Genomic DNA, 26,358 nt, shown 5'->3' on the forward strand with positions numbered 1-26,358 from the left:
ATGGTTTGAATACTATGGTTTAAATATCAAGACCTACCTCTGGCTGGGACGCCTGGGTGGCTCAGTTGGTTAAGTTTCTGTCTTTCTCAGGTCATGATCCCAGGGTCCTGGGATTGAGTCCCAGATCAGGCTCCTTGCTCAGAGGGGAGCCTGCTTCTCCCTCTGCCTGCTGCTCCCCCTGCTTGTACTCTTTCTCCCCTTCTCTCTCTGACAAATAAATAAATAAATAAAATCTTAAAAAAAAAAAAAAAGACCTACCTTTGGAGCTAGGTTGGGGTTCAGCATTACCTTAGTTATGACAGTGGTTTCCAGGGGCACCTGGGTGGCTCAGTTGTTTAATCATCTGCCTTCAGCTCAGGTCGTGATCCAGGGTCCTGGAATCAAGCTCGCATTGGGCTCCATGCTCAGTGGGGAACCTCCTTCTCCCTCTCCCTCTACCTGCTGCTCCTCCTGCTTCTGCTCTCTCTCTCCCTCTGTCAAATAAATAAATAAAATCTTCAGGAAAAAAAAAGGACAGTGGTTTCCAAAGTGTAGTCACTGTTGAAAATGCAGATTCTCAGGGCATGTACCAGACCCACTGAATCAAAAACTTTTTTTTTTTTTACAAGCACTCCAGGTAATTATGACTCTGACAACATGCTAAAATTTGAGAAATGCCTTAGTAACATAATCTGCTGAGGGATGAATACTGGATAAAAATCAGGGCTCTACTGAAGACGAAAGAGAATAAATGCTGGGTAGGCAGCCAATAGCATCCATTTCAAAATTTAAAAGGTGGGTAGGGGTCTGTTAGTGAGGAACCTTGAATGTCTACCTCACAAAGTTATTGTGAGATATACAACTAGGAAATGTATGTGTGAAGGACCTGTGCCAGTGAAGGAGGTAGATTGTAATAGCGATGAGGAAGAAAGTACATTGAACTTGGAGTCAGAGATTGGGTTCTTATCCTGGTCTCTTTACTTCTTTAAGCTTCAAACTCCTCTTCTGTAAAATAGGAAGTATAATTACTAAAGTATTGGAAGAGTTAAATGAACGAATGTATGTGGAAGTTCATTATTTAGCATATTGACAAGTAAATATTTACTGAAAATGCTTGGCCAAAGTACTATGAACTTTATTCTGAGGACAAGGGGAAGTGTGCTCCCTTAGGAGTGTCTTTCTTCCTCAGACAATTCCCTAGTTCTTAGTATTAGTTTCAGGTCTCAGGTCCTTGATCATATGTAGACAAGCTCTGATTTAATCTCATGAGCAATGGTTCCTGCTTCTGCAGTCTTTTCTTGGGGCATTATGTGAATTAGTTACTTCGGCTGTCTCAGGGATATAGAGATTTCTTTTTGCCCTTATAACTAATGTGTACTCAGGGTGATGTGACCATATATATATATATATATATATATATATTTTATGTTCTGCTTTGGCAGAATAACTGATTTCCTTTTTATTTTCTTCCGTGAGGTCCTTTTAATCTGTAACACTATGGCCTCTTCCTCCTACTTTTTGTTTTTTACACATTTCACTTTTCTAAATATAGGATTTTTATAAATTTCTATTAGGTTACAGTGGGAAAGGTGTTCAGGATTGGTTTGGACTCTCTCCATTGCTTTAAATAAGAAACTAAGACAGCCAGGGAAGTAATTTGTCCAGTCCTGTATCCTGCTTCTTGCCCTCTTCCTACTTCCTGGCATGGAAGAACTTATATCTGGGGTTAAATTTCATTTTTCCCCTATATATTAGTTGAAAGTCTCTTGTAAATTGTTTACATTGGATGGGATTTAGTTACAGTCATAAGCCTGGTCTGTTGAAAGTGAAGCAGAGCTGATGTCCCAACCTAGGAAAAAGATTACCTAGTGAGTAGAAGAGTTGTGGATCCAGCAGTGGAAAGAGGGGCCCACCGTGGACATTACTCTTCACTTCTAGACATACTTGGCATGCTATTAGATGTGCTAGTTATTGGGTGTGCCACTGTTGCATTATTAGGTGGCTTGTGGTCTTTTCTGTGTTTACATCTAGGGTGTTTGAGGAGGGAAGGAATGAAATCGAATGAACAGTATTTACTCTGATGCTGAGTGCTTCTCACCTTATGTATACTACAAATAACAGTTAATGTTTCTTTTAGGAAGTTACTATTGGGTGGCAAGGAGATCAGAGAAACTTCTCATAGACTTGTTGATACTAATTAAAACCTAGATTGCCAGCTGAAGGACAACCTAAGGGTTATCCAGTTCAACACCTTTATTTTATGAATGAGAAAATGGAGCCAAGAGAAGAAAATTCAGTCACTCAATGCTTTAAAAAACTTTTTTTTCTGGCTACAGATTTATTCAACACAAAACAGTCTCCTCCAGTTTTACTGAGGTGGCTGACCATATCCACAACCAAATCCACCTCTAAACTGGAATTCAGTTGCTGACCCAGCCCCAACCTCAGCTTTCTTGTCAGCACCAAGGGACACAGCACTTTGTCTGTAGGTGTCTCTGTTAGCTTCCCCTGTGTGTCTTGTGGTTGGCTCTCCCTTCAGACCTTTGGACTGTGGCCTTTCAGTCTCAAGACTGCTGTGGTGCAGAATGGCAGGCACAATCCAGGGGGTGGGTGGAGGTAATCACAGAGATACTGGAAACCCTCATTGGTAAGGTTCCAGCAGAAATGTCTCTAGGCAATGTATTCCTTTATGTAGCCTCATGATTTGAGAGACTGCATGGCCTTGACGACGCGAAAGATTGGGTACATTCCTGTCTTCCAGATCAAGGTGTTAGGCATGTGGACATCCTTTTTGGCCACCATCACTCCTTCCTTGAAAAGGAGTTCATAAATGACAGTAGGGCTCTTCTGAGTCTTTAACATCTCAGCGGCTCCTACATACGGGGCTGGGGCTAGAAAGGAAAGCAACTCACTCAATGTTATACAGTAGGTTAGTTACAGAGTCAGGACCACATCTTAGCACTTTGGACTCTGTGAAGTATATTTCCACCACGCTCCTCTGAAGTACACAGTGTAGGAGGAAATGTTGAGTAGTGGAAAAGATCTGGGTATGAACAATGGCTCTGCCACTTACTGACTTGTTCCTGAGAAAGTAGTATCACTTCCTCAAGTATGAGTTCCCTAATCTGTAGAATGGGATAATACTGATACTTCTTTTACCTGCCTTACAGGGTAATCATTAGGATAAAATGTGAGATGCAGTGGAAAAAAGGAAGACTAAAGTGAACATGGCCAACTCGCCTATGGATTTCAGCTTTATCACGTATTGACTGCGTGATTTTTGGGCAAGTTGCTTAGTTTCTGTGAACAGTTTTTCCTTTGTAAAATTGGGACAATAGTAACTCCCTTGCAGAGCTGTTTTGAGGACATTAGTGTATGTAAAGCATTCAAAATGGTGCTTAATAGGTATTCAGTGTGTGAGATCTTCTCAGAAGACTTAGTTCTGTCTTCTCAGAACTGTTCCTCTAAAGACTTAAAGTAGATATAGCAGAACTCATTTTTCTGTGGCTTTAAGACCATTTTGTAAAGTTTGACTCAGAGGCTGTAGGTGGGATGGGTAAGGTATGGGCTTTGCGGTTAGTCAGGTTTCTGTTCTAAACTCCAGTGGCCCATGGTTAGGCTCTTTCTTCTGTCCAGGGAAAGACCTGCAGAGGTGACAGGCATTGAATGTGGTGAACTGATTGAAGAAGAGGTGGAGGAAATTTGGTGGCTGGGAAACTCAGAAGGGAGAATGGGAATGGGAAAAGTAATGCTACTTTTCATCACCCTGCTGCAGGCTACTGAATATCTGTATGTCAGAATCTTTGTGGTGAAACATTTTCTCATAGTGATCTCAGTCTCTGACATTATAAATGTCTCAGAGTGTTGGGACAATGTCTAAGTCCTCTGTTGCCCCAAACACCTGACCTACAATAGACATGTAATACATTTTTATTGAAAGATGACTACCTGAAATGGAGAAGTACTGTGGCCCATAGGGGTCCATAAATATCTGGTGGCCTCTAATTTCTTATCCAGCTCCACTTTGCTGAGATATTTGTATTTAATCAGGTTTTATAGTCTTTAACCTGATGGATTTGTGGGATTTCAAGTCTTGGGTTTTTTAAGCTTTGCTCTACCGCCAACTTCCGTTTACTACCTTGGTCAGGCCAGTCAACTATTTTCTTCATTCCTAGTCATTGTGTGGCACCTGCTGGCTTCCTCTCTCTGGTTTTTAATCCTGGGATGGGGTTGGTGGTTCTAATGCATGAGAGCTAGAGAACATGAAATCTGCATGATCAGGCAAACAGCATTTCCTCAGAAGTTCCAGTATTATGGGAAAGCATAAGGTTAATAGGTTCCCTCCTCCTTCCTCCCCCCAAATAATACTCTCATATAAGCCATCAATTCAGTAAATACATACTAATCATGTAAACTATAGATCAGACATCCTTCTGGGTGCTTTGAATACATTATCTCACCAAATGCTTAGTAACCCTTTGAGTTAGGCTGATGCCCTCAGTTTCACAGATAAGAAATACAGAGTTTAGATAAAGGAAATGACTAGTAAAGGGTAGACCCAGGATTCGAGCCCAGGTCTTTATGACTCAAAGATAATCACTGATTACCATGTCTGTCTACCTTTCTAGAATGGGAACTCCCTGAAGGTGGAGGCCTTGTCTAATTCAAATCTGTGTATTCGTATTGCATAGGAACAAGTAGAATTTTTTTTTTTACATTTTTTGAAGTTTTTATTTAAAGTTAACATACAATGTAATGTTAGTTTCAGGTGTGCAAATATAATGATTGAACACTTTCATACATCACCTGGTGCTCATCACAGCAAATGCCCTCCTCCATTAACGAAGTAACACGTAACTGATGCCTGTGTTCTTCTGCAGCTCTATGACCTCTCTCTCTTTAAGCCCACTGTCTAGTTTCCTCTAAAGTCAGTTGCCTGCTTTAGTTTAGTTTTCCTTTTCAGGCTGCTTTGTGTGGGCTAGCGTTCCTTTTGAGGTTGAATTGAATTGTGTAAAGCCTCAGGAAGTGGCTGAAGTACCTTCCTCAAACCTGGTTGCATCAAAAGCCCATCAAGTCAAGTCCTATCCCCAAAGAGGAAGAGAAAGCCTGGGCTCCTTAGCTAGTAGATAAAGAGTTTCTTTTTTGAGTTCTCTGGGCTAATTTCACCACTTACAGAAGGGATATTTCCTTTTAAATTCCAAACACTCAACTCTGTATGTGATTAATATCCCTGGGCCATTTTTATGTCACTCTTTAATTTCCATCTACCTTCCTAAGTCTGACCCTTGGGTCATACAATGTAACAAGCTCTTCTTCATGTTACAATCCTTTATAATCACAGTGGAGATTTTATTTCTTTTCTTTTTTAGTAAATATTTTCTTCATGAGTTTCTAAGATGACTACCTCTCCTTGCCTCTTATACCACTTTTCTCTCCACAAAAAATTCCTATGGGTAGGCTCTTTATGCTAATTTTCTCGTTCTGTATAACTCATTCACTTCTCTCAAGTTTTTTCACTGTTGCTTAGATAAGCCATATATACCTCTTTCCTGTCTCCCTAACTTGTTTCTCATAGTTTCTTTTGTGTAACATATTTTTCTTTGCTTGCTGTACTTCTGCTCAACAACCTTCAAGGCCCAGTTAAAATATCTGTCTCCGATACCTTCCCTAACACGTTCCTTCTGTTCCAGACAGAATATCCTTTTTTCCCGTGTTTATGTAATACTTTGTTCCCACAGCTATGGCAGCATTTATTGTATTGTACTTGTTTGTACTGTATTGTATTGTAATTTTACTTGTTCGTCTATCCTTCCTCTCCCTAAACACTTCCTCAGTCAGCCCTTCCAATGTTGAAAGTCCCTGTCATATACAAGGTAGTCAACAAAAGAGGCAACTAACATTTGTTCAGTGCCCTACTGCTGTGCAAGTTGCCATATACTCTCCCAAAATCCTTACAATAGGTCTCTCATGTAGATATTAGGCCCATTTTGCAGATCTATCTATGATCTCACATCTGGTGACTCAAAAGACTGGGTTTCAAACCTGTTTGCTGACTTCAAAGCTTGAGCTGTATTTAGAATTATTCTTCTGAGTCAGTATTCTTTCTGCGCACATCAGAAAAACACAAAGTGAGTATGTAGATATGTTTAATGCAGTGATGGATAAGAATTCAAATAGGAGTAAGGTGCAAATAGCAGTGGCACTCACATAATTGCTGTGTATTAAGAAATGGTCTGGAGTTGTTAATGCCTTAATCGGTACTGTAGGCAGTCCTATAATTTGGCACTTAAAAATGAATCTGTTTTAGCTGGTTAGCAGATGTAACAACACCTACCTTAGGGCATGTTCTGTTCTAAAAAGGGATGAAAAGCTGCTTCTCTCGCATTATCATGGGTAATGTGAATGAGCTCAGCTTTGACCTGAAACAGTGCTTCTGAAATCTTTCACTTCCAAGCTTTGTCATATTTTGTCAGGTGATGTTAACCTACTTTTTCAGAACTGTAGAATCAGACAATTGGAATATGAATTAGAATATGGGATTCTTACTCCAACTGTTTGAATAGCCTAAGCTCTTACCCAGGAGAACCTAAACACAAAGGACTTTTATGAAGTTGGTAAAGGAGGCCAAATGGTAGACCTTGGGAAACACTTCTGTCTCCTTGTTTTGTGACATGGGCTATTGAGTCAGTCTGTATTTTCTTAAGTTGACTGATAGCAAATGTGTTACAGAAAGGTAACAAAAATGAGTAAGACCAGGGTTCAAGCTCTTGGTAGCTGTATGTGATTTGGGGCAAATGATTTATACTTCCTAGGCATCTTCTTTTAGGTGTTTTAATCCAGTGAGTCTTTCTAGGGGATGTGATCCTGTCCAGGTAGCACACATCTCTGTTGTCCAGGGACCATGCTATGCTGTAAATTACAGGTTCTTTTGCCTTTCTTTTTTTAGGTCACAAATCCTCCATTCACTATGTGTAGTCTAAAAATTTGTTGAAATCTGTCATCTTTTGATGTTCTACCTGTTCTCTTCCTTGTTGAGGTTTTTTACCTTTGGTATCATTTTAGTTTGATTTTAGGTAGGAACATAGGTAAATGTGTTTTTAATCTGCCAAATTTTAACTAGAAGCAAACTTCAAAGGAAGTTAAAGGTAAAGAAAATGAAGTTGCATTTATATCTGGAGTTGCAAAAACTTCACCATGAAAGTAAGTGAGAGTTAGAAGCTAGGCCTTCCCAAGAGATGTCCTAAGTTTAGATTTTGACTTCATCATCTCCTAGGTATATGACCTTGAACAAATTACCTCCCTAATCCTTATTTTTGAGATTGGAATTTTTTAAAAAGATTTATTTATTTTTAGAGAGAGAGAGCACACAAGAGGGAGGGGGAGAGGGAGAGAGAGAGAGAATCCCAAGCAGATTCTCTGCTGAGCGCGGAGCCTGATGGGAGGCTGGATCTTACAACCCGGAGATCATGACCTGAGCCAAAACCAAGAGTCGGACACTTAACCGACTGTGCCATCCAGGTGCCCCTGGAATTTATTTTCATTTTTAAAAAATATTTTATTTATTTATTAGCGAGAGAGCACAAGTGGGGGTGGGGCAGAGGGAGAGGAACAAGCAGACTCCCTGCTGAGCAGGGAGCCGGATGCTGGGCTTTATCCCAGGACCCCAAGATCATGACCTGAGCCAAAGTCAGACACTTAACCGACTGAGTTACCCAGGTACCCCTGGAATTTTTTTTTTTTTAAGAGAAAAGATACATTAGAAATTGCACTGAACTAGTAATCAAAACATGGGTTTGCTTTTAGCAGACTGTGGGACGTTGACCAAATCCATCCCCTTTTTGGGCCTCAGTTTCCCTCCGTAAAATGAGGAACTTAGCCTTGGTGATCTCTAAGTTCCTTACTATTCTAAGGAGTATGAAATTTTCCTTATTCCTGAAGAGCACTTGTCCTTTAATGCTAATGTCTAGCCCCTTGTTCAGGATGATTAAGGCCTAGGATTCAGACAAACAGGACTGGGTGTTCTGAAGTCTGTGTGTATCTGCCTACCATACTGACCAGAGCATGATACTTTAAAAAAGAATACTTAACATTTACATTGATGTGGATGGAACTGGAGGGTATTATGCTGAGTGAAATAAGTCAATCAGAGAAAGACAATTGTATGGTTTCACTCATATGTGGGACGTAAGAAACAGTGCAGAGGATCATAGAGGAAGGGAGGGAAAACTGAATGGGAAGTCATCAGAGAGGGAGACAAACCATTAGAGACTCTTAACTATAGGAAACAAACAGGGTTGCCGGTGGGTGGGGGGATGGGGTAATTGGGTGATGAGCACTGTGTGTTATACATAACTGATAAATTACAGAACACTACATCTGAAACTAATGATGTACTATATATTGGCTAATTCAATTTAAATTAAAAAAAAAGAATCACAGTATACAAATCCATGGCTCTTAGATAGTACATGGTAAACAGGCAGCCATTCGAAAACATTTCACCCTTTTTCCTTTTTCTCCTGGGATTAAGACAAGCCAGGGTACCTGAGGTCTTAGCATGGGAAGTAACAGCTTGTTGCTTTTTGCAGCTGTGATTATTGTGGAGAGAAAGACACTAAAATTATTATAACATTCAGTGATGAATGTATAATAGAGGGATGTACCAAGTGTTATCTAAGCAAGGAGTGGCAAGGGGGGAGAAGAGGCAATGTAGGCTCCAGAGAGGACGTGACATTCGAGTTGGAAGAATGAGCTTCTGTTGAACTTCCACTGAGCTTCACCAATTTGAAAATATGTTGAGGTCTTTTTAGGGTTGCTCTGCCCTTTCTCTGGGCTTCAACACGACCTAAAGGACTCCTTTAGGAAGTCACTGGAGCCTATTAGAAACTAAGAAGTTTTTTGGCAGTCTGAATTAGTGTTTTTCTGATGCTGGCTTGTACTTCTCTTTATACCAATGTAGACAAGACGCTTGGCCAGGCTGTTTGAGGTTTGGGTAATGTTAATGGGCATAAGTCAGTTAAGCAGAAAATATGTCTGCTCTTTTGAGAGCTACCTGAGTGAATTTCTGAGAGAGAACTGTTTGGAATCTCTACTTTCTGTTATCCCAGGCAGCTGAGGGGTCTTTAGGACCTAACCTGTTTAAGATACCTCAACATTTAACTCTCTTAAAGTATCTCGCCAATATATTTTTGCTTTTGGACTAAAAGTTGGCTCTGTTTTGACTTGTTACTTTTTACTTGTTGATTGTTGGGCATCTCAACTTACTAGTTAATTCATAGCCATGAACAGCCTAGCACAGAAAGTGATTGGAGAGACATTTTTATTACATGAACAGCAAATATTATTGTATTTATTTTATGCTACTTGCTCTTAGACTCTAGGTATACAAAGGTAAGTAAGATCCAGCTCCTCTCTTGGAGAAGCTTATAGACTAGTGGCAAAGAAGGAGGAAACGATACTTTAGGACTGTTGACTGAGCATGTACTGTGAACCATGATAAGCAATTGGGATGAATGAGAGACTCTCAACCCCTGATGTGTGTACAGCCTAATGGGAGGTGGCATAGTGAGAAGGAGCCCTGTAAGCCAGTAACTAATACAGTGGACAAGGGGGAATGTGGCATTTATCATAAAAGAGAGAGCGGGGTGCCTGGCTGGCTCAGTGGGTGGAGCATGTGACTCTTGATCTCAGGGTTGTGGGTTTGAGCCCCACATTGGCTAGAGATATTACTTAAAAATAAAATCGTAGAAAAAAATAAAAAAAACAAAAGAGAAATGGTATGTATGCATTGAGGAAAATACCACGTTAGGTTTGCACTAGATGGTCTGTAAGCTCTCTCCCAGTCCCAAACAGTATAAGATTCTATGATATTGTGAGTTTTTCCTTTATGGGTACCAGAGAGTAAGTGGTAACTCATGAAGAAGAATGTTGATTTAAAAATAGCTAATTCCAGGGGTGCCTGGGTGGCTCAGGCAGTTAAGTGTCTGACTTCGGCTCAAGTCATGATCCCAGGGTCCTGGGATCTTAGATGCCCAGTGTGTTGGGCTCCCTGCTCAGTGAGGAGTCTGATTCTCCCTCTCCCTCTACACTTCCCCCCGCTTGTGCTCTCGCTGTCAAATAAATAAATAAAATCTTTAAAAAAAATAGCTAATTCTAGTGTTACAGAATTATGGAAATAGGAAAAGTGATTTTCTGGTTGTTAAATTATAAGAGAATAGGTAATAGTTGTTGAACATTTTCCAGAAAGTGATCAAGTGAGCAAATGTTTCCTGAATACTTTTTCTGAGATCAGTCTCTCCCTAAAAGTGGTAGATGACAAAGAGGAAGTATAAAATGGTGTTCCTGTCCTCAAGAGGCTTTGATTTCATTAGGACAGTAGGATATATATGCTAAAAAATTGAACAGTTCTACCAAATAAACTGGGTACAAACTTTAAGGGTTTAGAGAAAGGTGGATGATTAGTTTTCTGGACCTCCTGTAACAAAGTACCACAAACTAGTTGACTTAGAACAACAGAAAATTATAGTTCTGCAGGCCACAAGTCCAAAATTAAGGTGTTAGCAGGGCCATGCTCCCTTTGAAGGTGTGAGGGAATGGTCTGTTCCAGGCCCTTCTCCTAACTTCTGGTAGCTTCAGGTGTTCCTTGGCTTGTAGACGGACATCTTTTCCCTGTGTCTTTTCACAGCCTTGTGTGTGTGTGTGTGTGTGTGTGTGTGTGTGTGTGAACTTCTTAGTAAGTACAGGCCAGAACAGCATAGCTGGAATTCAGAAATTTGTTTCCAAATTTCTCTTTCCTATAAGGACCCAAGTCGTAGTGCATTAAGGCCCATCCTAAAAACTTCTTTTTAACTTGACTACCTTTCTAAAGACTATTTTCAAATAAAATCACATTCTGAGGTACCAGGGTTTAGGGTTTTGACATATCTTGTTTTGGGAGATACAGTTCAAACCCATAACCATAGGTTTGAGGGTTAGGGAAAGAACTTGGTAAGGTAAGAATTAATTAGCAGAGAGAAGTGGAGATATTATGAGACAAGTCTGTACAATATCCAACCCTCATCAGAGGACACTCCAGGTAAATTCATCTTGGTAGAACCAAGGAGTTCTGAGATCCCTAGGCAGGGATACTTAGAGAAACAAGATTACTTCAATTTTCTTCTTAGTTATTTTTGTTCATAGTATACTATTATGGGCAACTTTTTTTCTACAAGCAATTTTATTGATGCATGCCACATATCCAGTCTTGACCAGTAAGACGTTGATTGCATATTGCATAAAAATTTATTCTTAGGTAACAAAAATTAAATTATTTTAACTTACATAGTCATTTGTAATAATAGATCTTCTTTTTCTTTGTAAATGTGATGAATTTGCAAACAAAAAGTAGATGGTTTCACTCAAGGAATTTGACATGAGAAGATGAGGGTGAATCATGACATTTCTTAATCTGTGACTCTTGGGATTAGGGCAGTAGTTTTCAAGTGTGGCCATTCCTAGAAAGATTACAAATATGTTGATACTTAGATTCCACCCAGGACCAAATAAATTAAATTTAGGGGGTAAAGGTAGATATGGGACTCAGGCATCAGTGTTTTTAAAAAGCCTTCCAGGTTTGTATACCTGGTTGTAGCACTGGGTTAGGGGGTAAGAAGGGAAAGGGATTTTTGTCCTTGCTGTGACCTTTGGACATTCCCTAAAACTATTGAGTCTCAGGTACCTCTGAGAATAAAGAAATCTAGGTGTATTATCTCTGGCATGTGCCAGCTGTTTAATAACTCAAAATAACTTTTTGAGTCTCAGTTTTCTCATTTGTAGATTGGAGAGAATTAAAACTACCTTCAAGGTTTGCTATGACAATCAAATACTTGCGCATACTTCAGAATGCTTTGTAGATTCCAAAGTACTGTGTAAATATGAGGGTTTTTAAATTTTTCACTGATAGATAACTTGCCCAAGGTGTTACCAATTGCTTGGTGCCATAGACAGGACCAAAATCCACATCTCCTGAATCTTTTTATTTCCCCATTAACATGAAAGGTGATCTTTCTTCCTTTCTCTTTTGTTTTTTCAGTTCTTTTATGTTGTATCTGAATGCCTTCTGTATTGGATACTTTCAGGCTCCTAGGTATAGTAAGTAGCATATTGGTTTAGTAGAAAGAACATGGTCTTTGGAGTTACATGGATGTGAAGTTCAATTCTGGCTCTATTACTAACCAAATCACTTTAACTCTCTCAGTTTCCATTTCCTTGTATGTTGTTAAATGGAGTATTAAATGAGAAAATAATGTGAAAGCACTTAGCGCTATATTTGATATGTAATACCAAGCATTGGTAATTGTTGCTTTTTGTTTTTCTGAGGGGCAGTGATAGAGGGAAATACCTTTAATATAGTTGGATAAAAGGTAAAAAAGAAACCAGTCCATTTGACTTTACTGAACAGAGCCATCTTCCTTTTGATGGCTGTTGGGAGTGTGATTGGTGGGGTACCTTCCAAAGTCTTTATTATAAAAGCTTTAATTTGTATAGTTATATACTGTTTTAAAGATGCTTTTACAAACTATTCTAATTTAATCCTCACCATAATCTGCAAGGGAAATATCCCTATATATTCAATAAGGAAACCACAGCTAAGAGAGATGAAGTGACTTTCAGCTGGTCACCTTATGAGTAAGCAGTGGAGACAGTTACTGTTTAAGGGGGAGCCGCAGCCCTAGATGCCTTGGGTTTTGTTTCAACTGGACTTTTGGTTTCATAATGGGCTTTCGGATGTAAACCCAGAAGCCTTAGTGTCATGGTTGTATTAGTTATATACTGTTGCTTAAATAAATTGCCTGCAAAATTTAGCAGCTTAAAAAATAAACATTTATTATCTCACACAGTTTCTGAGGGTGAGGAATTTTAGAGTGGCCAAGCTGGGTGGTTCTGGCTCCATGTCTCAGCTGAGATTATAGGGGAGCTGTTGCCCAGGGTTACAATCATCTAGAGGCTCAACTGGGCCTGGTGGATCCCCTTCCACACTCACTCATCTGGTTATTGGCCAACTTCAGTTTTTTGCTGGCTGTTGCCAGGCTGACAACCTCAGTTCCTTGTCACGTGGCCTCTCCATTAGGCAGTTCACAACATGGTAGCTGGCTTCCCCACAATGAATGATTTGAGAGAGAAAAGAACAACCAAAACAGAAGCTGTAGTGTCTTTTATAATCTAATTTCAGAAGTGAGATACCATCACTTCTGTATTCTTTGGTTACACAGACCAACCCTTCTACTAGGTGGGAAAGGATACACAAAGGTGCAAATACCAGGAGGCAGGGACCATTGGATATTGTCTTAGAGGCTGGTTACCATAGTTGTAGAGAAACTTTGAGGCCCAGGCTATACACATCATTTATTAAGGAGTTAACTTTATTAAAAAAAATTTTTTTTATTATAATAATATTTTTTATTATATTATGTTAGTCACCATACAGTACATCCCTGTTTTTTGATGTAAAGTTCTATGATTCATTAGTTGCATATAACACCCAGTGCACAATTTTTTAAAAAGTTTTACTTATTTATTTTTCAGAGAGAGAGAGAAAGAAAGCATGAGTGGGAGGGGCAGAGGGAAAGAACCCCAAGCAGTCTCTGTGCTGAGTGCGGAGCCCAACACAGGGCTGGATTTCAGCACCCTGAGATCACAACCTGAGCTGAAACCAAGAGTCAGACGCTCAACCAACTGAGGCACCCAGGACCCCCTAAGGAGTTAGCTTTATTTAATACACAGGTTTAGATTCTATACCTTGTCCCAGGCATGGTGGATATCAGGAAAATTCCCATATGTCTTTAAGGGGTGGTTTCTCAGGACATAGGGAGCAGGGGGTCCTGCAGAATCCTCCTGAGTCTTATTTACTATCAGTCTTTCTAAGTTGGTAACATTTATTGAGGAGTTGGGAACATGAGAAGATTTCTTTGCCATTGAGTGCTACCTGGTGAAATTAACCTTGGAAATCTAAGCATTTTGATTCTTTTACCTGTAGAGAAAATTAGCTGAAAGAACTATACAAGCCTCCAGCACTTAGTGCTTTTAAAAGCCCTTTCACATTCATTTTCCTGTGATCATCTCAAAGGAATAGTGTGATGAGATGAGAAATTGACTGCCATTTAAGTCAGTACATCTGAATTTGAGTTCCAGCTTTGGCAGTGACTGTGTGCTCTTGACAAAGTCATGTTCTCCCTCTGGACTCCAGTTTCCTTAAGTAAAACAGGGAGGTGTTAAATAGCATCTCATTGTTTTGAAGTGCAACCTCACAGGCTGTTGTGAGACTGGGAAGTGGGAAGAGGCTGAGGAAGTGGAACTTCCTCATCTTCTTTTTAGCCAGAGCAGCACCACATTTATCCGTTTAAATATTGTGTTTCTGTAAGATTTGATGGGAAAAAAAGAGTTTGAGAGGCTTTTAAAAAAGCTTGGAAACCATTGGATTGAGTGATTTCAAAAGACTTCTCCATGTAAAGAAAGGGGTTGTTTTTTCTGATGCCACTGAGTGAGCAGTAGCCCAAGGGGTGCTGGCATACTATCCTTTCTACATTTCTACACATAGGACAGCAGAGCAGTGGACCTAGATGTCTTCTAAGAAACCTAGATGTTTTTCTTACCCTATCCTCCTTAGATTTTTCCTTTAAGCCGGCAGAGGGAGAGGTGGGCATTCGTTGCTGATGTCTGTGTCTCCCCTCTTCAAGGTAGTATAGCTTCTTCTGGAATTAGGATCCAGATGTGGAGGAATGAATGAAGGCCTTCCTTGGAGAGGCAGAGGTCATGGAACAGGCTTTCTGGGAGAGGAGGTGACTGGGTGAATCCAGCAGCAGGTGAGAAGGACTGGTCCTATAAGTTGGCCTGTCTCCTTTGGATTATTTAGATGTAAACATACTTTCTGTGGCCTATTATTGGTTCCCAAGCCCATCTATCTTTTGGAGGCTAATGGAGAAGATAGAGGTGGGAGGAATTTCAAATGAATCTTGCTTCTGACAGCTTAGGAGGGTTCTTGACTTTTGGTGGCTCCAGTACTTTTTGTTATTTCTCTATTGGCTGTAGAAAGCAGATCATTGCCGTCTGGTTGAAGTTAGTCTTTAGCCCTCTTTATTCTCTGTTCTCTTACTTTCCAGGTAAAATTCTTTTTGGAATAGAAGCCTGGAAATGAATACTTTAGTGGAAAGAGGACTGGACTTAGAATCAGTAGGTCCAAGTGAAGGTCTGGCTCTCCTACTCACCTTTGTGAACTTGGGCAAGTTTCTTAATCTTTCTCAGTTTGTTTCCTCATATATAAAATAGGATTGCTGGGAAGATGAAAGGAAGTAAGCACGTAAAGTACTGCATCTGCCATAATATGTGCTCATTAGGTGTTAAGTATTTACTATTATTTTTGTACTTTTTGAGATTTTAGGATAGATGCTAATTAAATTATAAGAATACCGTTTTATATTAGAATAACGATGTCAGTACTGGAAAAAGTCTTATGGATCATCTTATCTTATTTATTCATTTTACAGTTGGTGCATTTTGTAATTGGAATTATTCAGGCTCAAAGTGAAGCAATGAATGGCCCAAGATTACCCAGTAGAGGCAGCAGGGACTCAGTTTACAATAGCTCATTCGCCAGTTACAGGAGTGTCTTCAACTAGTCTAGGTGGCTGGGACTGGCATAGGTATCCACAGTAGGTTCCTAACTTTATGCTTTGAGGGTCATTAGTCTATGTGCCCTGAGAAGCCAGTGGCCACTTGAGTTTGGATACTGCCAGGTAGAGCCAATCTCATAACTTCCCATTCTTCTGAGAGGAATTTGCTGGTGTGGACCTGGGCCCTGAAGATATGCTTAGTGGTTCTTTCCTTGATGACTAAACCCATCCTTCCCTCCTCATAAATCAAAAACAAATCCTGAAAAGAGCAGACAAGTATAGCCACGATGGCTCTGGCTGTGAATGACCTAGTGTGCCTGAATCGAAAATGGAAAGAAGGAGGGAAGGAGAATGGAAAAGTTCAGGAAACTTCTTGGGTGTTTTTTCCCCTCCAACGTGTGCTAAAGGCTAATCTTTCTGTTGTTGTGTGAACAGAGGATTATAGAATTTTAGAACTCAAAGCTCCTTGAAAGGATGTCTAACGCAGCTTTTATCCTATATTTGAATTTCTTCTGCAAAGTTCCTTTCACATATTTCTTCAGTATCTGCTTGCATAGTTTCATGATGGAGAGCTCTCTATTGCTAGAGACAGTCATTTTCATGGTTTGACATTTTGGCTCTTAAAACTAAAATCTACTCCTTTGTGGCTCCAGTCACCAGCCTGTCACGTTAGGAAGCTTAGGTTCTGGTGGATGAAACAGTGCCTGTCAAGTCTTTGGGTGCGCATCTTTCATTCCACATCCAGCTAAGCAGACGAGGCAAGACAGAGACCCAGGAGCTCAGTTCTAGAGCCTCAAATTCATCCTCATGTTTTTGTGGGCAAGTGGGTTTTATTAAAATTCTCTATTCTTTTTCATGGACTTGACAGATTTATTGGTACTAGAGTCACTAGAATTTATTATTAGAAGTTTTAAGTACTAGAAAGAACCGTAGTGATCATATGGCCTGTTTCTATCATTGTATAAATTAGTAACTGAGTCCCAGAGAGATAAAGTCATCTGCCCAAAGACACACATAAATTCTGGCTTTAAGATCCTGGTCTCCTGGTGGCCAGTATTGGATGTCACTCCATAGAAAGATCTAGAGAAACTGTTACCAAACTCTAAAACTTTTTTTTTAAAGTGCCATGTGGCAGGTGTACCTTGAGATTTCTATTAGGAGAGACAGCATCAGTTAAAAATTTCATAGATTTCTGTCTAAAAATAACACGCTATTTTTCAGTATCACAAGAGAAGGTAAAGGGTTCCATCCACAGATATTTATAGAGCACCTATACTTGTTCAGGTGCCAAATTCTTTAAAATTTATACTTCAAGACATACTCAGGAATCTTTACTTTTGTGAAGTTTCCTGACTATTCCCTTCCCCCACCCCCATTTCCTCATGGAAATGTTCCTCATTATAGTTCTCATGCTGCATAGGCAGTGTGGTGTGGTCAAAAGAACATGGACATCGGATTTAAACAGGCAGACTTGGGTTGGATTTTGGATCCGAATAATTCACGTAAAGTGCTTGTTAGAGTGCTAGACACACAATAAGAGTTCCTGAAACGTTGGCTACTGTTATTGTAATTATTTTTACTGTTACTAATGTCTTATCTCCCCTTTTAACCCAGGAGCTCTCAAGGGCAGTGTTTTTTTTCCCAGCTGTGTAAGTCATAACCCATGGATTGTTGATTTAACATAGTACATTGGAGCAGCATTTTTAAAAAGTCAAATAGACTATGCCAGAAAAAAAAAAATCAGAATACATGGTATATAGAAAGAGCAAGGATTGCTTTGTGAAACTTGTGTTTTAGTTTTATATTTATAGGTTGTGTGTGTGTGCATGCACACACGTGTATGTGCATGTATACTGTGTCTCCATATAAATTGTATTTTTACTGTACATTGTAGTCAAAACAGTTTGAGAAACACTGCCTTAGAGCAGAGACTGCCTGCTATTTATATCTTTTATTCACAGGAGCTAACACAGGGTCTGGAACAAATCTAATACACACGTAACTAAGACAAGGCAGGCTGAAATTAATTGCTTAATATGTGATATAGACAGTAAATACAGTATAGGTTCAAAGAAGGGGGAAATTGTCTTGAGAAACAGTTTAGTAAATTAGTTGAGAGCTTACTTTTCTGATGTCTGAAAGATCTGGGGATAAATTGCAGCTCTGCTACTTATTGGCTAAGGCAATGAGGCAAGTTACTTAACCTCTCTTATCATTTTCTTCATCTCTGAAATGGGAATAATAATGACCTCAGGTTGTGAAGATTAAATGAGATTAAGTTACTATAGTGGCCGGCACATAAGGAGTACTTGCTTAATATTTTCTTGGGCTGAAGTGGTCATGGGAGGCTGTTTTTGAAGAGGCAGGCATTTGTCCTCAAAGTACTGGTAGGAATTAGATGTGGGAAATTTTAACATGTCCTGTATGCAGCTGAATACTCTGTTAAAGCCATCGATAGTCTTTTTCTCTTACATATTCTTTTTCCATGTTTTCTCTCACCAAGATACCCATAGTCTTTTTTCTCTTCAAAACCACTTCCTGGGAGGAAAGTCCAACATAAGCTGTTAGAACTTGCCTGTGGCCCCTCCCTAAGGCTAGTTCATTCCCATAGACAGGGAAAAGGAAATTACTCCAGGTTGTCTGACCCAAGTTATGCTTTCAGGCAGAATGCCTGAGTAACCTCGGAAGAGAGCAGAGAGAGGTGGCCAGAGCAGCTCAGCCTGGCCCCTGTAAAAAGAAAAGAAAAGAAAAGAAAAGAAAAGAAAAGAAAAGAAAAGAAAAGGTAAATAAGAAGAGTTCTTGGCTTCTGGTCCAAAACTCATACTGGAGCTCGAGAGGGCAGGTCCTTCTAAAGGTAGGAAACTGGGAGGGTGGGGAGAAAGGTCGTCCCTGTTTCTCACTTCTGATGATACCAGAAAAGAAACAGATCCACACCTGGGAGGGAGGGATAGGGAGAGGAAGAGGGAGAAGCATAGAAGGATTAGGGAAGGGAAAGAGAAAGTGCTCGCCAGGTTATCTAAGTTAGCTCCATGAAGGAACACTAGTGAGTCAGGAGACCTGGGTTCCAGTTCAGGCTTTCCTACTGAAACTCTGTGCTTTTGTAAAATACTTGCTCATTTTAGGCCTTGGTAAAGAAAGGGACTCTCTAAAACCTGTTTCAGGTCTAAAACTTTTATAACTGTTTAATAAATTCTAGAAGAGAGATCCTAGTAAAATACTCTAGCATTTCAGAGGAGGAGGAAGAGAGAGCTGTTAGATTTGTTTAGTCTATGTCGGAATTTCTCTACCTTGAGACTTGCTACTTTGGATCATAGAAATCTATGTTTGGGGGTGGGGAGTTGTTCTGTGCGTTGTAAGGTATTTAGCAGCATTCTTGTCCTTTATCCACTAGATTCCAGTTAACATCTACCCCTCCCTCCAGTTGTGACAAACAAAAATGTCTTTAGATATTGCCAAATGTCCCCTGGGGGACAAAATCAATCCTGATTGAGAACCAGGAGTCTGTATACATGCAAACTGTAGAGAAAGCTCAAAGATAAAATTAATAATAATAATAATAATAATAATAATATAATCTTATTCTCTTTTTTTAAAAGATTTATTTATTTATTTTACAGGGGACAGAGGGGGAGAGGGAGAGAGAAACTTAAGCAGGTTCCCCGCTGAGCGCCGAGCCCAACACAGGGCTTTTTTTTTTTTTTTTTTTAAGATTTTATTTATTTATTCGACAGAGATAGAGACAGCCAGCGAGAGAGGGAACACAAGCAGGGGGAGTGGGAGAGGAAGAAGCAGGCTCATAGCGGAGGAGCCTGATGTGGGGCTCGATCCCAGAACACCAGGATCACGCCCTGAGCAGAAGGCAGACGCTCAACCGCTGTGCCACCCAGGCGCCCCCCAACACAGGACTTTCTATCTCAGGACCCTGAGATCACAGCCTGAGCCGAAACCAAGAGTCAGATGCTCAATTGACTGAGCCACCCAGGTGCCCCTCTTATTCTTTTATAGCACTTGCTATGTGCCAGGCACTGTTATAAGCCTTTAAATGTGTTAGCTCATTTTATTTCCATAGTAAACCTATGAACTAGGTACTATTATTGTTCCTGTTTTACAAATGAGGAAACTGAGGGGAAAAGGTTAAGTGCATTGATAGGAGCTAATGTTTTTATGAGTTGCTATGTGTCAGGGACTCTAAGTACCTTCCCTGTATGTTATCTCATTTAATTCTCCCGATCACTCTGTGAGGTGGGTTCAGATGTTATCACAATTTTACAGCTGGGGAAGCTATGGTGAGTGTGCCTAACTCTGCACTGAGCACTGCGGCACACTGGAGTAGATTAGTTTCCAGAGAACTTTTTCGTATTTTATCTCCTGAACAATATTGTGAAGTAAATAGTATTATCTCCATATTTTATAGCTGAAGATACTGAGACTCAGGGACAGAAATGTGCAGAAACTGGTGGAGCTAGCTGGCCTTTGTTATATTGTGCTTTATGTTTTTTGTGGTTGACCCTGATACTTCCAGCCACAGAAAGTAGCAGGCAGTCAGGTGACATGTGTGAAGAATACTGAGCCCCTGTTTGTGATGGCGAGACCTGAGGGGAGCGCCTTCTGATTTGTAATCTAAAGTTGATGAGGTGTTCTGCATATGGGCTCTTCTACCAACTTCTTACTTCCTGATTGACATTGGCTGTATATCACAAGTTGTGATTATGTTACGATTGGCTTGTTTATTTTTTTTATCTGACTTCTGCAGTGCTGTCTTCTGTAAACTCCATAAACGTTGGCCTCCATGTAAACAGACTGTTTTGTTCACCATAATATCTCAGCATAGTGCCTTTCATGCGGTACTTTTATTTGTGAGATTTCTGAATCAGTAGGCATGTAGGAAGGGAACTGAGAGATTGATTTATTCAAGATCAGACAGCAATTTGGTAGCAATTTTGGGACTAGATTAGATTTTTCTTATCCTCAGGCGTAGAATTCTTCGTAAAACACCACGTTTTTTGCTATATACCTACCATATGATTGGGAGGATATGGTCTTGCTGTGTGGCCATAGGCAAATCCCTGTTTTCCCTTCTACAAACAAAAGTATTAAACAACCATTCTTTTCTCCTTTAAATCTTTGTTGCCCCCAGTAATGTCCTGGTGTGGCCAACCATAGGATTAAGTGTCTACTAAAAAACAGGGAAGCCTCATTCTCCTTGCTAACCCAGAACTAGGAATCATGTTATTTCTCCTGAACGACTTCCTATTTCGGTGGTGATATGGTAGTAAAGTAATACTGATTGAAACAGAAAGTAGGTTTGAATTGCAGGGGAAGAAGGCAATTGGAGTATCTACTTAGACCCCTTCTTTATTCAGGACTGTATGCTGAGTACCTGCTTTTTACTCCTCATTGTACATTTTGGGGTTTGCTCACTTTCCTTTTAGCTTGTGGGAAAAGCCACAGAGCTACTTAAATTAAATGAAAAAAATGTCCTTCTCTTCTTGTTTCAATTATTTTGATCAGTAAGATTATTTTGGTCTAGTGACAAGAAATGTTTATCAAGAGAAAATAAGTGTCTTAGGAAATCAGCTGTATGCAAAGCACTTTCATGTCTGTTTTCTTACCTCATTTCCCAGCCATTTTGCAAAGGTAGTGATTATTATTATTATCCTAATCTCACCAATAAAGAAAATAGATTCAGTGAGAAGTCATGGTCATGCAGATAGTGAGTAGTAGAATCAGGATTTGAACTTAGGTCTGACTCTTAAGACCTGTGGGTGCTCTTGCCATTTTACCAAAGTGTGTGTGTGTGTGTGTGTGTGTGTGTGTGTGTGTGTAACAGCTTTACTGAGATATAATTAACATAACATAAATTCACATGCTTGAAGTGTACAATTCAGTATATTCACGGGGTTGTGCAGTCATCACCCCATCCAGTTTTAGAACATTTTATCTTCCTAAAAGAAACCCTGTAGCCATTAACAGTTACTTGCCATTCTTCTCTATCCTCGTCACCCTAGCCTTAGGAAACTATTAATATATTTTTCTGTCTCTATGGATTTGATTTGCCTATTTTGGACGTTTCATGTAAACGGAATCATACAATATGTGGTCTTTCGTATCTTGTTTCTTTCACTCAGTTTGTTTTTAAGGTTTATCCATGTCGTAATAGGTATCATTTCTTTTTATTGCTGAACAATATTTGGTGATTTTTTTCACCAAATAATATTCCATTGTATGGATATATACCACATTTTACGTATTCTTTCACATTTGATGGACATTTGGGTTGTTTCTCCCTTTTTGCTGTTATGAATAATCTTGCTATGAACATTTATGTACAATTTCTGTGTAGATGTATATTTTCATTTATTTTAAATTTATATCTAGGAGTGAAATTGCTGGATCATATGGTAACATTTGTTTAACCTTTGAGGAAATGCCAGATTTTTTCCAAAAGAACTGCACCATTATACATTCCTACAGCATTGTATGACGGTTTCAATTTCTCCACATCCTCACCAAAACTTGTTATCTGTCTTTTTTATTATAGGCATCCTAATGGGTGTGAAATGGTATCTAATTGTGATTTTGATTTGAATTTCCCTAATGACTAATGATGTTGAGCAACTTTTCATGTGCTTATTGGCCATTTATGTATCTTTAGACAAATGTTTTTTCAGGTCCTTTGTCCATTTTTAAATTGGGTTGTCTTTTTACTATTATAGTCATACTTTGGAAGGCAGCTATGTTCATTACTATACCACCAACACTATTATAGGTATACCTTGAAGGTACTGTGGGTTTGGTCCCAGACCACTACAATAAAGAAAATTTGGAATAAAGTGAGTCAAATGAATCTTTTTGGTTTTCCAGTTCATATAAAAATTATGTTTACATTATACTGTAGTCTAGTAGGTGTTTAATAGCATTATGTCTAAAAAAAGCAATGTTCATACCTTAATTAAAAAATACTTAATTACAAGGGCACCTTGCTGGCTCAGTCAGAAGAGTGTGTGACTGTTGATCTTGAGGTTGTGAGTTCAAGCCCCATGTTGGGTGTAGAGGTTACTTAAGTAAATAAAAAGCGTAAAAAAATATTTTATGGAACACTGGGTGGCTCAGCTGGTTGAGTGTCTGACTCTCCATCTCAGCTCAGGTCTTCATCTTTTTTTTTTAAGATTTGTTTTGTTTTTGTTTTTTTTTCAATTTGAGAGAGAGAGAGAGAGAGAGAGCAGGAGAAGGGGGAGGGGCAAAAGGAGAGGGAGAAGCAGACTCCCTGCTGAGCAGGGAGCCTGACATGAGGCTTGATCCCAGGGCCTGGGATTATGACCTGAGCCATAAGCAGATGCTTAACCAACTGAGCCACCCAGGTTCCCCTCAGGCCTTGATCTTATGGTCATGAGTTCAAGCCCCACATTGAGCTCTATGCTGGGCGTGGAGCCTACTTAAAATAAATACTACTAAATATGCTCACCATCATCTGAGTTTTTAGTGAGTCATCATCTTTGTGCTGGTGGAGGGTCTTGCCTCAGCGTCGATGGCTGCTGACTCACCAGGGTAGTGGTTGCTGAAGGCTGGGGTGGCTGTGACAATTTGTGAAAATAAGACTATGCATTTTGCTGCATTGATTGATTCTTTTTTCATGAATGATTTCTCTGTAGACTGTAATGCTCTTTGACAACATTTTACCCTCAGTAGAACTGCTTTCAGAATTGGAGTCAATCCTCTCAAACCCTGCCACTGCTTTATCAACTAAGTTTATGTAGTATTCTAAATCCTTTGTGTCATTTCAATGGTCTTCACAGCATCTTCACCAGGAGTAGATTCTATCTCAAGAAACACCTTCTTTGCTCATCCATTCAGGTTTTATCATGAGATTTGTCATGAGTTAGCAGCAATCCAGTCATGTCTTCAGGCTTCACTTCTCATTCTAGTTCTCTTGCTATTACCACAACTGCAATTACTCCCTCCACTCAAGTCTTGAACCCCTCATATCATCTATTAGGGTTGGAATCAGCTTCTTCTAAACTCCTGTTAATATTGATATTTTGACCTCTTCCCAACAATCACAAGTGTTCTTAATGGCATTTAGAATGATGAATTCTTTCCAGCATGTTTTCAGGTTTCTTTGCCCAGATTTATCAGAAGAATCGGTATCTATGGCAGCCTTATCAAATGTATTTCTTAAATAATAAGACTTGAAAGTCAAAATGACTCCTTGATTTATGTGCTACAGAATGGATGTTGTATTGGTGATCATGAAAACATTCATCTCATTGTACATTTCCATCAGAGCTTTTGGTGACCAGGTACATTGTCAATGAAGTTTGAAGATTTTGTTTATTTATTTGAGAGACAGAACAAATGCGATTGGAGGGGAGAGACAGGGGGAGAGGGACAAGCAGACTCTTTGCTGAGCTAGGAGCCCGATGCAGGGCTCCATCTCAGGACCCTGGGATCATGACCAGAGCCAAAGGCAGACGCTTAGCTGACTGAGCCACCCAGGTGCCCTGAGGTGCTATATTTTGAAAGGAATCCTTTTTTTCTGAGTAACTGGTCTCAGTACTGGGCTTAAAATATTCCATAAACCATGTTGTAAGCAGATGGGGGCTCATCCAGGCTTTGTTGTTCCATTTATAGAGCGCAGGCAGAGTAGATTTAGCATAATTTTTCAGGACCCTAGGATTTTTGGAATGGTAAATGAGCACTGGCTTCAACTTAAAGTCACCAGCTACATTAGCCCCTAACAAAGAGTCGCCCTGTCCTTTGAAGCTTTGAAACCAGGCACTGACTTCTCCTCTCTAGCTATGTAAGTCCATGAGACATCTTTTTCCAATAGAAGGCTGTATTGTCTATATGGAGCATCTGTTGCTGAGTGTAGCCACCATCATGAATGATCTCAGCTAGATCTCCTGGATAACTTGCTGTGGCTTCTACATCAGCACTTGCTGCTTCACCTTGTACTTTTATGTTATGGAGGCAGCTTTTCTCGTAAACCTCATCAACCAGCCTCTGCTAGTTTCACACTTTTCTTCTGCAGCTTCCTCACCCTCTCTCAGTCTTCATAGAATTGAAGAGAGTTAGGGCTTTTCTCTGGAGTAAGCTTTTGCTTAAGGCATAGTTTTGGCTGGTTTGATCTTCTATCCAGACCACTCAAATTTTCTCCATATCAGCAATAAAGCTGTTTCACTTTCTTATCATTTGCATGTTCTGGAATAGCACTTTTGATTTCCTCCAGGGACTTTTCTTTTGCATTCATACCTCGGCTAACTCTTTGGCGCTCTCCAGCCTATCTCAGCTTTCAACATGCCTTCCTCACTAAGCTTGGTCATGTGTAGCTTTTGATTAAGAGTGAGAGACATGGAAATTTTCCTTTCAGTTGAACACTTAGAAGCCATTGTAGGATTATTAGTTGACTTAATTTCAATAGTGCTGTGTCTTAGGGAATAGGAAGGCCCAAGGAGAGGGAGAGAAATGGGAAAATAGCTGGTGGGTGGAGTGGTCGTAACACATACAACATTTATCGATTAAGTTCACCATCTTATATGGGCATGGTTTGTGGTGTCTCACAACAATGACAATAGTAACATCAAAGATCACTGATCATGGATCATCAGAATAAATATAATAATGAAAAATTTGAAATATTGCGAGAATTATCAGAATGTGACACAGAGACACAAAGTGAGCAAATGCTGTTGGAAAAATGCCACCAGTAGATTGTTCAGTGCAGCACTGCCACAGATCTTCAATTTGTAAAAAACACAGTGTCTGTGAGGTGCAATAAAATGAGGTATGCCTGTGTTGTAAGAGTTCTTTATGTATTCTTGCAGTTCCTTATCAGATATATGATTTATAAATATTTTCTCCTGTTCTGTGGATTTTCTTTTCACTTTCTTGATGCTATCACTTGCAGCACAAACATTTTTAATTTTGAAATAGTCTAATTTATTTAGTTTTTCTTTTGGCGGGCTTTTGATGCCATATCTGACAAATAATTGCCTAGTCCCAGGTCATGAATATCTACACCTAGGTCTTCTTGTGTTTTGTAGTTTCAGTCTTACATTTAGATGTAGGTACCATTTCGAATTACTTTTTGCATATGGTATGAGGTAGTAGTCCAACTTCATACTTTATCAGGTGGATATCCAGTTGTCCCAGTACCACTTGTTGAAAAGACTATTCTTTTCTCATTGAATTGTCTTGGCACTTTGTTAGAATCATTTGGCCATAGATATAAGAGTTATATCTATATCCTAGACTCTCAGTTCTGTTTCATTGATCCATATCTCTGTTTTTATGCCAGTACCACACTGTGTTCATTACTGCAGCTTGGTAGTAAGTTTTGAAATTGAGAAGTGTGAGTCTTCCAACTTTGTTCTTTTTCAAGGTTGTACAAATCTTGCACTTCTTTTATTCTTTTTGATGCTACTGTAAATGTAATTTAAAACAAATTTTCAGCTTTTGGACTGTTCATTGCTCATGTACGGAAATATAATTGATTTTCGTATTGCTCTTGTATCCTGCAACCTGGTTGAACTTGTTTATTAATTCCAATAGTTGTGTGTGCTTGTGTCTGTGTATGTGTGGATTCCTTAGGATTTTCTATATACAAGATCATGTCATCTCAAATAGAAATAGTTGTACTTCTTCTTTTCTAATATGGTTGCTTTTATTTATTTATTTTTCCTTGCCTAACTGCTCTGGCTAGAACCTCCAGTACAATGTTAAATAAAGGTGG

The 26,358-nt window shown here is 39.5% G+C and overlaps 1 protein-coding gene and 1 pseudogene across 1 annotated transcript in view; one reads left to right on the plus strand and one right to left on the minus strand.

Annotated features, from left to right (window-relative positions):
- PAK1 (p21 (RAC1) activated kinase 1) overlaps window positions 1-26,358 on the plus strand; it is a 150,115-nt gene that overhangs the window by 19,425 nt on the left and 104,332 nt on the right. The window lies entirely within an intron of this gene.
- On the minus strand, window positions 2,348-2,841 carry LOC113269354 (40S ribosomal protein S10-like; annotated as a pseudogene).

The sequence above is a fragment of the Ursus arctos genome, unplaced genomic scaffold, assembly GCF_023065955.2.
Source record: "Ursus arctos isolate Adak ecotype North America unplaced genomic scaffold, UrsArc2.0 scaffold_22, whole genome shotgun sequence".
NCBI lineage: Eukaryota > Metazoa > Chordata > Mammalia > Carnivora > Ursidae > Ursus > Ursus arctos.